This window comes from Nannospalax galili, unplaced genomic scaffold (genome assembly GCF_000622305.1).
Source record: "Nannospalax galili isolate Female #2095 unplaced genomic scaffold, S.galili_v1.0 scaffold870, whole genome shotgun sequence".
In the NCBI taxonomy this organism is placed as follows: Eukaryota; Metazoa; Chordata; class Mammalia; order Rodentia; family Spalacidae; genus Nannospalax; species Nannospalax galili.
Genome location: NW_008329130.1, coordinates 217,149 through 232,172, shown reverse-complemented (window position 1 = coordinate 232,172; position 15,024 = coordinate 217,149). Strand labels below are relative to the sequence as shown.

General features: G+C 52.8%; 1 protein-coding gene across 2 annotated transcripts in view; it reads left to right on the top strand.

The window, feature by feature from the left end:
* Positions 1–2,036: 2,036 nt before the first annotated feature.
* The window catches only part of Disp3 (dispatched RND transporter family member 3), a 65,937-nt gene continuing 52,949 nt past the window's right edge, over positions 2,037–15,024 (top strand). For both annotated transcript variants that reach the window (XM_017797730.1, XM_008831595.1), the window contains exon 1: positions 2,037–2,345. The gene's annotated coding sequence lies outside the window, so the exon portion shown is untranslated. The remainder of the gene's footprint in view (positions 2,346–15,024) is intronic.

Here is a 15,024-nt window from a genome sequence, read left to right as displayed (position 1 = left end):
CACTGTGGAAGCCAGGGCCCCTCTGAAAGTGGGGAGAATTCATCCAGGGCCTTATCAACTCCACAAAAGACTTCCCAGGGAAATGGGGACTGTATTCACTGGCGTGGGCCTGGGGAAGGTACAGCATCCTAGGACACAAATACGGTGCCCTGTGGATCTGTCAGACTGCAAAGAACAGCACGGGAGCTTTGGAGAACTTTGAGGAGGTCCCTGGAATCAGCCCTACAACAAACTGAGAAGAATTAAGCCATTCACCCAGAAAAGCATTCACCGTCTGCTCTCAGCTGGGCTTGGGAACACAGTGCTCCCTTAGAAACAAATCTTTCCCTTGATCTCCTTCCTCCTACCCTCACCCATGAGTCTTCTTTCTCTGCCTCCCTCTGGGATATGTTAGCTGGGACTGGACATTTGCAGGCACTGCTGGGCTGTTCTGGGCTAGTGCATCACATTTCGCCTCTGCACTTGCAGAGCAATATACATATTCTCCACTCTTGGGCCTGTGTTCTTTCCCTCTCTTCCTCTCTCTCTTCTTCCTTCCCTCCTTCCCTCCCTCCCCCTCCCTCCCTCCCTCCTGTTCTCTCTTCTTCCCTCCCTCCCTTCCTCTCTTTCTCCCCCCCCCTCAATGACATCCTTCCTGCCAGGAGCTGCCCCCAACCCTAATGTCTTCAGGGTCACATGGATTCACCGCTGGTCCTCTGACAGACTTGGTGGCCTACCAGTGGGTCCCCTGACAATCCTTCCTGACCACACAAAGAACCCTTTCTGACTCATGTGCTTATGGGTCATAAGTACCCATGTGTCTACCTGGCAGTCAGCTGGCAGGTGCCATCTCCAGGGACTGTGTCTGAGAGAGCTGAGAAGGTGCTGCAGGTGAGTGACAGCAGTGGCAGATGCAGGACTTCAAAGTCTGGGGTCCTCCCAGGTTTCCTCTTTTGTACGGAAATAATTTTATTACGTTTATTTTATCATGTGTGCATATGTATGGACACATGCAGAGCATGGTCCCGAGTGTGGCAGTCAAAGGACAGCTTGTAGGAAGTGGTTCTATCCTTCCACCATGTGGACATTGGGGATCAAACCCAGGTCATCAGCCTTCGTGGCAAGCATCCACTGAACCATCTTGTATGTCCCCAGGTGTTTTCTTTTAAAGTGTGGGGGGGGTTGCACAGCTGAGAGGCAGGTGTGGGACTTGATATTTCATAACTCTCCTGTAATCTCTCTCATATAAAACAGAAGCAAGGCAAATATTGGGGCTCACTTATTTCTCTATCCTGGGGGTTCACCAGTTCACCCTTTGATGCTGTGTGGTAATCACCTGAATGGCCCCCTCACCCAGCAGTGACATCTCTCCATCCTGCAGGGGTAGGCTGGCAGCGGGTCCACTTCTGAGGGTCCCCTTGGCTATCTCTGGGTGACACCAAGGCCAATGTCCTGGCCCGTGTCCAATGACACCAGGCTAGTGGCCTTGGCTCCTGGCCCCTTCCTCTTCCGACACCCATCCCTCTGGGGATGTCAGGCAGACCTCGTGCTGGACCCTGGGGCGGGGGCGGGGCAGGAGCTGGCCTGGCTCGTGCTCTGCTGCCAGCGAGGTGAACAGAGAAGGGAGGAAGGGATGTTGCCAGCAGCCTGAGCTTGGCAGCTCCCTCCGGAGGGCACCCAGGGATGCCCTCGAGAATGCAGGAGGCTGATGACATGCCAAAGCTGGGCAGATGGGGTTGTGAGGAGCCGGAGGGGAGGGAGAGACGCGGTAACCCGGGAACCTCGGAGGGGGGGCAGGGGGTCTGGCCCTGTGGGTTTGCAGAAGCGGGAACTGCCCCCAGGGGTCGCTGCGCTGTGCACAGCCCCAGCCCTCCGGAGCTGGAGCCTGGCTGTACCACCGCGCGGCTCCCGCAGGGGGAGCGGCGGCCGCGGCGGCGCCTGGCGGCGGCATCGAGACACCGCAGCGCGCGGCTGAGCGCAAGCCCCGGCCGGACGGTGACGCAGAGCCCGCAGGCGCGGAGGCTGGAGGCGCCAGTGGCCTAGGGGAGGTGCGACTCCAGAGCTCGCTCCGGACACCCCCGCACCCCATGGTAGGAGCCGGGACCCAAACAAAGGCGGGCGGCGGATAAAAAGCGGCGGAGGCGCCGAGTGCTCGGGTTTCGCGCTGGGGACGTAGTTGGCGCCTAGCTGCCCGCGGTCTGCTCGCCCTGGAGCCGAGCGAGGGACGCCGGCCTCTTCCAGCTCCGAGGATCTGCTCCCCCCCCGCCCCCGCGACTCCCGCCAAGGGACAAGTCTGAGCCGCCGGGTGGCCGCAGCCCCCTGTGCCCTGAGGCGTCCGCCGCTCAGCCCAGCTCAGCTCGGCCGAGGTGAGTGCCACGGCCGTCGGGGCTTGGGGCTGGGGATGCTCTGTCGGAAGAGGGGACCGGTCCATCGCACCACCCGTGCCCCGGCCTGCGCGGGGGCGGTGCGGGAAGTTCTCTGGCTCTCCCGCCAGCCCGGGCACCGGCCACGGCGTCCCCAGGAAAGCCGGTTGGTGGGGACAGTGCACAGCACAGATCTGGTCCCCGCGCCCCGGGGACCGGCCTGGCATCAACTCGCTGCGGAACCGCAGTAGCCTCGGTCTTCCCAGGCGGGTTCAAGGTCCAGAGTCGACCAGACTCCCGATCTCTGGCTGGGTGGGTGGCTATCTGGGTCCATAAAAGTTGAGTGTCCTCCTGCAGCTGACCCCAGGTGGGCTGTCCGCGGGGCTCCAGCAGAAGGAGGGGACAGGGAAAGGTGAACGACTCCCTCTGCAGCCACCGGCTACCTTAGCGCACTCATGCGCTCCACGGGACGTTCCCCGAGCCCTCCGTCGCGCGCCTGAGGCTCTGGGGCCCGGAAAGGAGATGGGAGCCGAGCGCTAGAGGGTTTCCCGCTCTGCGGAGAACGCGAATGAGGACGATGATGGGGTGGGTAGTGCAGGCACCCTGGGTCGGGGGAAGATTCCCAGTGCCTGAGTCCCTACACCCAACCCCGCCGCTGGGAAAACTTTTCCCAACAACCCCGGGGAGGCTCGCCACTGGGCTAGGGAAGCGCCTCCTTGGGGGCTTCTTCTCAACCCCTGTCTGCTCCGCCCGGGTGCCAGCTAACCCCGATCCTTCCGGAGCCTGGGTGCCAGTCCTGGTCTAGCTGCACCCTGGATCAGCACCGCGGACAGCGCATAGGAGCAGCCTGGGCACCAGCAGCCCCACGCACCTGCTGACCAACACTCCGAGCGCAAACACACGCATCAAGCACGCACACACTCTCATCTATAGATCTTTCGCGAGCACCACACTGGCTCACAGGCACAAACAATGCAACACAGACCTAGGATTCACACCCATGTGGACAAACCAAATCTTCCCTCAAGCCCATTTGTAGACCAGGACAGCCACCCAAGTCCACGTTATCACTGAAAACTACTCAAAGCCCCATACTCCAGAAACCACTGCATAGGGCTCCTGCTGGTACCCAGTGACACACAGTGACTCAGGCTGTAGGACACAGACACTGACACTGGTGCATACACACAAACACACAGGCACACAGACTTTCCTACACTTAAGCATCAGGATACAGAGCAAACAGTCCTTCCTCACCTACTGCAGACCTCCCCGGAACCAAGGCATCTGCCAAAAGGAGGGAACAGATGTTGTGCTCAAAGGAAGCTCCGGGCAGCAGCCCAGCCGGGCGAGCAGGTGCCTCATGGTCTTGGTTTGAAGCTCAGTGTCCGTTTTTGTTTGATTCTCCGTTCCCATGCCCACTCAAACCTATTCCAGGCATATTGTCTCCTGCCAGGGTCTACGGTCTTTGCCTTTGTTCCCTGCTCCAGTCCCCCTCTGGTTATCTTTCAAACATACACCCTTTGGTCTTTTCTGTCCACCATCCTCCCCAGCTGCCTTCACGCCTCTCTCCAGCTCTCAGTCTGCACTCTGATACCAATGCTGGCACAGCTGGCCCTTCAGGGCACCTGAGTCCTGAGTCCACCCTCTCAGACTTGCTCCTTAAGCTGTGATTTCCATGCACCCATTCCCCGGTATCTGCTTCTCTCTGGCTTCAGCAGCCTTAATCACCATCTCTAGGAAATTTTCTAGAGCTGGAAGCACAGCAAAAGTCTCTCCAGGGGCCCCAGAACCTGAAGGGTCACAGCAAAGCCTCAGCACTCCCTGAAGATTTGGTGCTTTGAAGAATCTGGACCCAAGTCCTGGCTCGTCCTTTGATACTCTCCTGCTGCGGTCTTTAAAATCCATAAAATGAGTGGGAAAGGGGATAGCCCCAGTAGTGTAGGGAGCAATGAACTAGAAATGGGGAGACCTGGGTCCCAGTCTCAACTGGCCACAGCTGCCCAGTACATCTGTGGACAGACACCTGCCCTATTCTCAACTTCTCACCCTCCATTATAAAAGGATGGCTGGCCACGGGATCCCTTTCTGGCCTTGCTAATGGGGAATGCTGACTCTCTAGTGTGTACCTTGATTTGGGTGGGATTGAACATTGTAGTTGTAACCCCCAGAGGTTATAGTATCTTCCTCCTTCTTTAGAACAGCCACCACTGCTAAAGTCATCCTACTCTTGAGAGACATTCAGATGATTTCCTTAATAGGACCAGAAATTTTCTTAAGGTCACATGGCTCAAGTCCAGTCTCCATGGAGGCAACTGTGTAGCCTCTGTGTGAATCACAGATTCTGCTGATGGATGGATAAGTGCAGAGTGAATACTTAAACCCAGGCCTCTTGGTCTCCAGTTCCTTACTGTGATGGTCTAAGCCCTTCTGCTTCCCTGTCTCCCCTAGCACACCTGGCCTTTCAAAGGCAGATGGCGTTGCCCCATCTTTTTCCCCAGACACATAACCCCACGGAAGGGACTGACTGAGAGTAGCTTTAGATGTCTAGCCAGTGGGTACGATCTTAACAATCAGCCTCAAGTACCCAGGACTTGACCAAGGAGCCTGCTCATAGGCAGTCGGTTGCCAGGCAGGATCTGTGCAGGCAGGGGAGACAGGACTTAGCACCACTTGACTGAGCAGTTTCTCAGCCCCATGAGTTGGGTATTGCAAAGTGGGTTACCAAGAGAAGTGGTGGGCTCCCTAAGGGAATCGCCAGCCCACAATTGGTTGTAAAAATAGGCACCCCAAAATGATGGTGCTGGCAATGGCAGAGAAGCTGGTAACAGTCTTGATGCTGACATTGGCTTTAGTATTATAATCGGAAACCCAGTAATTAGCCTCTTTGGTTCCTTTCTCCCCTTTCCTCACCTGACCCCCTTTTTATCCCCTTCCTGAATGCTCAGCTGTGGGCCATGAGGCTCACTATCTGTGTCTTAGCCCATGACGAGGGTTTGTCATTTGAAACATTTGAAATCCTTTCTCACACTGCCCTCCTCCCCCATAACAGAGCATGTTTCTGCCCAGGGAGCCAGAGAGGCGTCAAAGTCTGTCAAAACACCCCTCCAAGCTGGATTCCAAAGCACCAAGATCCCAGGGAAAATAAATAAAGCAGTGTCAGCCTGAAATAGAAACATGCACCCAGTCACAAATATGCATGTTTTCCAAGAGTTGCATTTCACGGGCAGACAGTGCAGCATGCTGTTCAACGAAGGCCAGAGGCAGGGATGTTGCCAGGACTCCTCCCGTCCTGGGAAGGCAGTAAAGCTCCCTCCAGAGAGCTTGCTCCCCACCTGGCCGTTAGGAGACCACATGGCCACACTCCTGGGCTGCCCTGTGGAAAAGTGCCAGAGGGTGAATGGTAATTCATATAACCTGTGTGCTAGTAAGAACTCCTTGGAAAGGGACCCCACGCAGGGATGATGCTGCCCCGTTTGCAATGAGAGGCTGGTGATGGCAGTACCCATAGTAGTAGCTGCCAGTCATTGGGTACCTACTATGTGCCAGGCACTAAGCATGTACACATACTATCTTATTTAAGCTTCGCCACCTTCTTGGGGTATGGGAGATTGCTATCCTTGTGGAATGCGTTTGAAAACCAGGGTTCACAGAAGGGAATAGACTTGCCCAAGGTCATATGGCCTGAAGAGTCCAAGTTGCCATCTGGTTTTGATCTGAATGAAGCAGGGCTCTCCATTTCACTCTAAACTCTTTGTTGCTATACTTATTTATTTAATATATATTGTCAAGAAAAACCACTTATGTTGGGCATAGTGGTGCATGCCTCTAATCTCAGTATTTGGGAGGCCAGTGAGTTTAAGGCCAACCTGGATTACACAATGAGACCCTATCTTAAAAAACAAACCTACTTGTGCGATAGTTTTGGAAGAATGTAAATTTCTCTGCCTGAAGGACTGAGGGTGAGAGTTAGCATTGTTGCTGAATATATCTCTCAGTGGCCTGAGCCAAGTATCCTGGGCTGGGTACCTGAGGCTTCAGAGCCGTGACTGGACTGGGGATGGGTCTTAATGCCCTACCTCTGCATCTTTGGCTCTGTCCCCAACCTTGAGAGCCCAAGCAGCCTCCTGACAGATGGAGTCCCACTGTGAAGCTTAGGCTTTGAAAGACAGCTTAACTCAGAAGAGATCAAGGCCACCAGAGGCTGTGCAGATAGGGAAATGACTTCAGAGAAGCCAAGTGAGCTGCCCAGTGCCGCACAGCATTCTGCTGCCAGAGCCTGGGTCTCAGTGTCCCAAAGGGGCCTTTTCTGTGTAGCTCAGCTGGGATCTGTCATACCACCCCAGCCAAGGGGACTGAACTGATGCAAACAGGGAGCCTAACAGCACCTTCTGGAGGGCAGAGGTGAAATTGCTGCTGACACTGTCCAAGACTCTGCATATCCAGTGGCATCGAGCCTGATCATGATCGATAACCAGGGCACATGCAGTGTACCAGGTGTGTGCCCAGCACTGTGCTGAACACCTTATGTATACTAACTGGCATAATCCCTACAGCTACCCTAGAGGTAGATGTGCTTTTTCTATTCACAACAGAAGCGAATGAGACTAGAGAGGTTGAGTCATCTGCCCAAGGTCACACAGCTGGTCAAGAGGCAGATGGGGCCCAGCAGAGCCCCTGCTAACAGGTTCAGGGGAAGCTTGGAACCAGAGCCAAGGGGAAGGTGGAGCCACCGGGCAAACTCGAGCTATTTATATGACACTCTCCAGCCTTGTCATGATTGCTGGCACCGGCAGCTTCTGTGTCCCTGCCAAACCTGGAAGGAGGAAGCCCAGGGCAGTCCTGGGACCAACCACCGGAGGACATCACTGGAGCATAGGGGCGGGGTAGGAAACCACCAGAGAGGGCATCTTTGTGTGTAGGTTCCACAAGCCCTGGATTCCGGCATCTCGCTTTCTCCCTTTAGTTTCTCCCTCCGAGGGATCCAGCTTGGAAACCTGGGCAGTTGGAGCTGCACTGGTGCCAAGTTTAGGTCTCAATGTGTATGGCAAGCTAGGCATTGGGAGCTAGGAGGTAGGGACAGGTTTTGATGCCAGCATGTGACATTCAGGACTCTTATAGAGGGCGCTCCTTGGAATCAGGGAGAGGTATCCTGGGAGCCAGTATCCTGGCAGAAACCTCCTGAAAAGATCTCTTCAATCCCCCACACCCCTAAGCATCTGCTCGCACAGCCCTCACAGTGTGCCAGGCACTGGGTGTTCAGGAAAGGAAGAGGTTACCTCTGTCTTTGTAGATCAACACAAAGTCTCCTGCCGCTACTCCTGACTCCTCCTGCCCTGGGAGCAGCAATGACAGGTGATGAACAATGGCTCACCTGAGTCCCCACCAGAAGAAAAGGGACCCAGGTGTTTTCTGAGGCTGAAGGCATGGTTTAGGCAAATGGTCCTCTTATAGTCATGGAGAAAGTTCCTATGAATGCCACTCCCAGGACAACTTCCTGTTTCAGTGGTGGGGTGAGAGGATGCTGGGGGGCAGGCTTTTATTGCCTGCCATCTGCTCCAGGCATCCAGCACATGTACTGATGCCTGGCTGGACAGTACATCCTCTGCCAAAGCTTGTTAAGAGAGACATGGCTGTGGCAGGAAGTAGCTCCCATCCCGAAAGGGTAGTGGTGAGCCTCCTGGCTCTGGGGAAGGTGGCTTACATGGGGTTCAAGGACAGAAAGATTGTGTCAGGTTGGACTTCTGGAATACTGGGAAAGAGTATGTGTTTCCCAAATGTTCTGACCTTGGTACCATCTCGGGGTATTTCTTGTGGACCTTACCAGGGTTGCTGAGTGGTCACCACAGTGATAAACATGACTCCAGTGGCTGGCAGCGTACTTTGGTACCTGGGCTTGCATTCTGTAGATTGTATCCTCATGCTTGCCTGGCACTGGGGTGGCATTATTGCATCCGTCTCAGGGTTGGGAAATGAGAAGATCAAGGGGTAAAGCAACTGACCAGGAAGCAAGAGGCACAGGATTCGGACCCCAGCAAGGGTGAAGCCCACACCTTGGCCTTTGCTAACATGATCTGCATCTTCAAGGATGAGTAGGATTGAAGCCAAAGTACCTTTTGGATACTTCGATGATTTGGGGGGTTTGTATGTGTGGCTCTGTTTGGGGTCAGACCATTTGCAGTCCTGACAGCCAAGCAGCCAAATTGATCACTTTTCAGATGTCCAGATGTGGACAGCATCTGGCCAACTGGCAGGACTTCCTCCAGCTTTCATGCAGATGGTTCCCCTTTTTATACCTTGTAGACACAGCTGGGTCTTGTGTTTCTCTGGATGCAGTTTCGTCTGGGGATTCCTTGTTGAAAACCTTTGCTGGTTTAAAAGCCTCATTGAATGGTTTCACAAAGGCAGGATATTGGTTTCAGTTCTTCCCTGCAATTCAGACCTGAGAGAAATTAGACTTAAGCCAGAGAGAAGTCAGGCTTTGGAAAAACATCACCCGCCAGGTGAAACCCTTCCTAGTCTGGCTGTGGACGAGCACTGCAGTGCTAGCTGCTGCCTGCTGCCTGTAAGGCAGCCTCGTTGCCCCAGCAGCTCTAGCAGAGACTGGAGCAGACTATCCTGGAGTCACAGAGTCAGAAATCTGTGATGAGCAAGGACAAATTAGCGAAGATGTATTCTCAGGCATTAATGAACTTGAGGATGGATCTAGGGTAAGAAGGTTCATGGATCCTTTGGAAGGAAAGGTATTCAAGATATCACAAAATCAAGGCTGTGATGATTTAACAAAATAACAGTTATTTTATAGAGAGAGTACCAATAACATAGGTGGATGGATGGATGAATGGATTCATGCCTTATATGGATGAGGGGCTTGGTGGGTTGATTCAGGGATGGATAGATGAATGTGTAGATGGATGGGTGGGTAGGAGGATGCATGCATATGTAGATAGAGGGATGGATGGGTGCATTCATGTATATATGTATGTATGTATGTGTGTGGGTGCATGTATAGATAGATGAATGCATGCATGCACGCATGGATGGATGGGTAGGTGGATGGATGGATGCATGGGTGGGTGAATGGACACATGTATGAATGCATGGATGTGTGAATAAGTGGATGGATAGGTGACTGGAGCTGACAGACTTTGATGGCCACAGTTTTGATTTGGCAAGGCCTGGCCCCAAGTTCTGACAAAGAGGAGGGCCTTTGTCCCCACCCACATCTTGAAAGAATTTTTGTTATCTAAGAATTTCCCTGTTACTAGGGGAGGTCCCTGGGTCTGGAAAGCCTGGGGAGGGAATTTTGGCTCCGGATTTGAGATTCTGACAAATTCTCCTCCTGGGTGGATTGCAGTAGAGGCAGCCAGTTCCGGATCTAGGGTCACGGCAGGGTCCGCCATTGCTTGGAGTGGCCCAGATGCTCAGCGGGTGTGCTTAGAGGAGAGAGCGTGGCAGAGGGGAACCTGCTTTCTCAACCACCTCCAGATTTGCCAGGGGCAGCATCTGAATGAATAGGAAGCGGTTTGCCTTGTTTGCTGCCCTCACCTACCTGGAAGACTAAGTGGATTGCTTCTCCCTCTGCAGTCCTCCATCAAAGCAGGCCCAGACTCCTGCACCTCGATCCTCTGTCAGCAGCTGGCTCTCCTGTCCTGGGGTGATGAAGGGCCCAAAACGTCCTTGGCTGAGGATAGGGAAAGGTGGTCTGACCCCACGAGCCTTCTCTCTCACTTCCTGCCTTACCCCACCTCATTCTGCAAAACCCTTGGGTTATGGGGTTCCCCTGGCTCCTGGCTGCAGCAAGGATTAGAATTCAGGAGAGTACTGTGCTAATGGAGGTCATAGCCCCAAAACCTCAGGAAATCTTCTACCCTCCACTCCTTCCCCACTGGTGCCATCCCTCTCCTAGCACCTCTTACATCCTGGCCCTTAGTGCACTGTGAATGACAGAGTAGGGTAGTCCTGAAAGCTCATTGAAATCAGTCCTCTGTTTTGACAAAAGGACAAACTGAGACATAGAGAAAAGGAAAGATTTGCCCAAGGTCACGAGCAAATAGGAGACATAGCCGTTTGCCAGGGAAGGCTGAGGGAGGGGGAGCATTCTACGACAACATTTCAGTGTGAGCAGGTGGGATGGATTTTGGGGTAGGGCCTGGCTGGCTTCAGTGGGTCTCTCTTGGCCTTTGGGTCTGGAAGCAGTCCCTGGGGCCCTGAATCTCTCCAGTACTTTAGTGATAAAAGTTTCAGAGCTGAGGGTGGAGTCTAGAGGCTCAACTCTCCACCCAGGCTCCTCTGCCCCCAGCAGCTCAGCTCTGACCACCCTTGCCTGTCTCCATAGGCAATGGCTTATCGCAGAGGATGGCTTGAAGACTCCCAAGCCTCTCAAGGACTCTGTGCTGATCCTAGGTAGGGAGGAGCACTAGGCTCTCCTTCTGTACTGATTGCACTCCCTTTATTGACTCCTAACTGTCAACCAACAGTACCACGAGGAAGCCCCACCCAGGGGCACTAAAAGAAGCCAGCATTCACCAGGACAACCTCAGTGCGAATCAGGGTGTTGATCCCTGATGTTGCCATTCTCTCCCTTCTCTGGAGCCAGCTGTCCCAGCCAGGGCTGTTTTGAGACTGTGGCCAGGATATTTCAGGGCACACACTGGGTATACACATCAGTGCACAGTGCATGAGTGTGAACGCACACACCAGCGGGGGTCAGGAGGGCTGACTTTAGGGCTGAGCATTTTCAAACATGTCAGACTTAACTAAAATCTAACAATGAGAAGTTCACGTTCAAATGAGTGCCTTTACTCCTTTAAAAAGCTGCAGTTCTCTGGTTTGCAAATTGGAAATCATTCCTAGCATAAAACCAATACCAAACTGTCTGCAAGCCGCTGCAGAGCTGCTGCGTCCAAGTTCCCTAGGTTGCGAGGATCAAGGACAGGCTGAGAAATGGCTCTGGCTTAGGGACACAGGGCCAGGGCAGCCTCCACCATCACCTTACTGAGCTTCTTTTATCCAGTGCTAGCCTCCTTAGTGCCTCACAAGCCTGGGAGTCAGGGAACCTCAAGTTCTCCCAGAGAGGGAGCCTTGTCCTGAAGTCTCACCTCCAACCTGGGACCAGGTGCAGTGGTACTGATTAGCTTCTAGCTTCCCTTTGACCCTCCAGCTTCTGTTGTCTAGGAAGAAAGTTGCCACAAGCCTGGACCCAGAGATGAGGTCTGGGTGTGGAGAAAGGGAGGGAAAACAGCATCGGAGGCCTTTCCTAGAACTAAAAGATGGCCACCTGCTGTGTCCATCTCGACTTCTGAGAGTCGAGACCAGCAGCCAGGTCAGGTGAAGGACAGTTCTTTTATATAGAGAATACAAACAATGTAAGTGGATGGATGGATGGATGGATGGATGGATGGATGGATGGATGGATGGATCCATGCCTGTATGGATGAGGGGCTTGGTGGGTTGATGGAGAGATAGATAGATGAATGAGTAGGTAGGAGGATGAATGCATATGTAGATGGATGGATACATGTATGCATGTATGTATGTATGGGTGTATGTATAGATAGATGGATGCATGCATGCATGAATGGATGGGTAGGTGGATAGATGGATGCATGGGTGGGTGGGTGGCTAGATGGATGGATGCCAGTCTCCAGCCCAATTTTTTTTAGGGAAATTTATAGTCAACTCATACAGGGGAGTTTAAGCAAGCAAGTAGCAGATAAACATGTGGTTACAAAAGATCGCAAGACAAAAGCTCACGAGAATGAATGTAGATTTCAATGGTGGATAGACTGGTAATAAGCCACAGGGACAAGGGGCAGATTCCTGATTATTTTTCTTACTCTTTTTTCAATTCTATCTTATCTTGGGCCCTTCCATGGTACAAAGTTCTTAGCAAACACTTTATTGTCAGTGAGTGGCCATCACAATGGCACTCAGCACATGGCTGCTGGTTGGTACTTCTGGTACTTGGCCTGATGTTACTGCATTACTCTCCCTAGACCCACCCCACAATCAGGAGTAGGAGCGACTCTCTCCCAGCACTCAGTTTCCCTTCCCACATCCTCCCACCCACCATGTGGCGGGCCCAGAGACACTGATGATTTGTTTTAGGCCACACAGCAGGCCTGTGGCCGGCCAGTGCCCTACTCCCAGACTCTGGCCCATTCTGCTGCCCCAGGCACCCAGCACCTGCTTCCTGTACCTTGCTGGCCCATGAGCAAGCTCCAGGAAGAGCTGTCTGGAGCTGGGGAAGCAAGAGTGGTTTTACATATTTGCTAATCGGGTCTGAGAAAGAAAAGGCCCTGAGCTCATCAGCCAGGAAGGAATCCAATTTGGCTTTTATAGCCATGGTTATTGGCCCTACATTGTAGGATCTTTCTCTTTTTTATTAACCTAGCCATCTGAGGGCTGGGGAACTGCACTGGCTGCTGGGCCCTAAGGGTCCCCCGGCTCCAAAGCCTCTGTCTCTAGCCCCATGTGGAATTCCGGGAAGTGGCCAGGATGTGACGGAAAGGGTAACAGGATGGGATTTCTGGAACCTTCTGACCCTTCCCTTGAGGAGCACCTGGGAGCCTGTGTGAATTTCCCTTCTTTGTTCATGTTGCTGGTTTTATTAAGCTTTTATTGTCTTATTCTCTGTGATGCTGAAGCTTCTCTAAGGGCTCCAGAGCCTGGGCTGATTGATGGTTCTGGGCTAAGGCCTGAGTTGTGCAGGTGGGAGACAGGGGAGGGAAAGGAGAAGAGAGGTTAGTGGGTGGAATCCCTTTGGCAGCCAAGCACAGCAGCTAAAACTATGTCCTCTGCCTCTAGCCTGCAAAGGACTCATACAGCCCCACCCTGAAGGCAGCTGCCTTGTGAGCAGAGGGCAGATCAGACATGGAATAAATAGGCAAAGCAGGGCCTGTGAGATGGCTCAGTGGTAAAGGTGACTGCCAAAAAGCCTGAGGAACTGAGTTTGATCCCTGGGACTCACATGGTAGGAGACAACTGACTCCCAAAACTTGTGCTCTGATTTCCATATGCATATTCATACATGCACACACTAAATAAGTAAATAAATGTAATTTTTAAAAAGCACCTAGTGTGTGCTGGCCACACAGTAGGGCTGAGCAGAGGGTAAGCTTCCCACCAGAGCCTTTTGCAGGGGGCCTGGCAAATAGTCATCCTTTGGCTTTCAATTTTCTTATGCTGAAATAGCTGGCTGGCCCATCTAAATGTCTTGTTGGTGACCCCTCTTTGGTTACAAAGTGCTATCCTGACCCAGCTGACAATTTCTTCCTCTGTCATGATAGGAGGAAATGACTCTGAAAAGCAAACCCTGGTTAGGGATCCCAAAGTGTGAGTCCGTCCCATAATCTCTCAGAAGCATGTGAACCTCAGACTGGAGAAAAGCAAGATCCCTCAGTGGATGCTCCTGGACCACCTGCATAAAACTGCCTGGGAAGACAGTTTATTTCCTGCCCCACCTGTGAGATCATCAGGGTCTGACCCCAGAAGTTACACTTAGAAAGAAATATATTTATTATTTTTATCTTATGAGTGTATTGCCTGCATGTATGTAAGTTCACTCATGTCGTGAAAGCCCACAGAGGTCCGAAGAGGGTGTCAGATCCCCTGGAATTGGAGTTACGGACAGTTGTTGGCTATCATGTGGGCGGTGGCAATCGAACTTGGGTCCTCTGCAAGAATAACCAGTGCTCTTATCCATTGAGCCATCTCTCCAACCCCGAGAAGTTACATTTTAAGAAGCGATTCTGATTCACAGTAAAGCCCAAGAGCGTCTATAACAGTGAAGTGTCTGTCTGCTCCAGCTGACTTAGAGACCTGCTCACACATGGGGGCCAGCCGTGGGGCTCTTCCATCTAAGTTCATAATGACCTCACTAGCTGCTATGACTTAGAAAGTGTCAGGAATGTCACCTTCCCATTTTATAGATGGAGAAACATACGTGGCCAAGACCCCCGACTGGTGGCAGCACCAAGGTTGGAACCCAGGCCTATCTGATGCCATAATCGGTGCTGTTTAGCTCACCTCTCACCCCTGGTTGTTCTCAGTCCCTGATAACCTCTTGATGTTGGGAACCCCCAACCCCTCATTGGGACACCAGAGCCACTAGAGGGACCCCTCAGAATGGGGGAAATGACAGCAGTTGGTTCTTGTGCCCTCTGTTGGGAGGTTTCTCTGGAGTCAGCTGGGATGGAACCCTCCACTGATATATTACCAGAAGCAAAGCTTGTTTGCCTGATATATACATTGAGCTGTTGGTTTACGAGTCGGTGCCCAGTTTCTTCACCAGCCGTCCTTCGTCTACTCCATCTCTGTAGTCTGCCCTTCTCTGAGAAATGAGGGACTCAGGCAGGCTGACCACAGGGTTCCTCTTTTTCTCCACCCCACTTAGGCTCCCAAACAGTAAGTACAGGTTTTCTTTGTGGAGAGACATGGTCCCTCCGAGCTGGCAGAGTGGTAGATGCTTCCTGGGGGCAGGTCTGAAGGAGGAAATGCAGACATCTGACTCAGCCACAGCCAGCTTTCTCCAAGGCTGGGCAGAGGATGGGGTGAGAGATCTAGGATGGTCTTGCTGGGGGAAGGACTCCCAACAAGTACCATCTGCCTCCCTGTGTGGGCATGGAGGAAATTCCCCAGTTATACCACCATTTTAATGTGAGATTCTGGACAGGTCTGG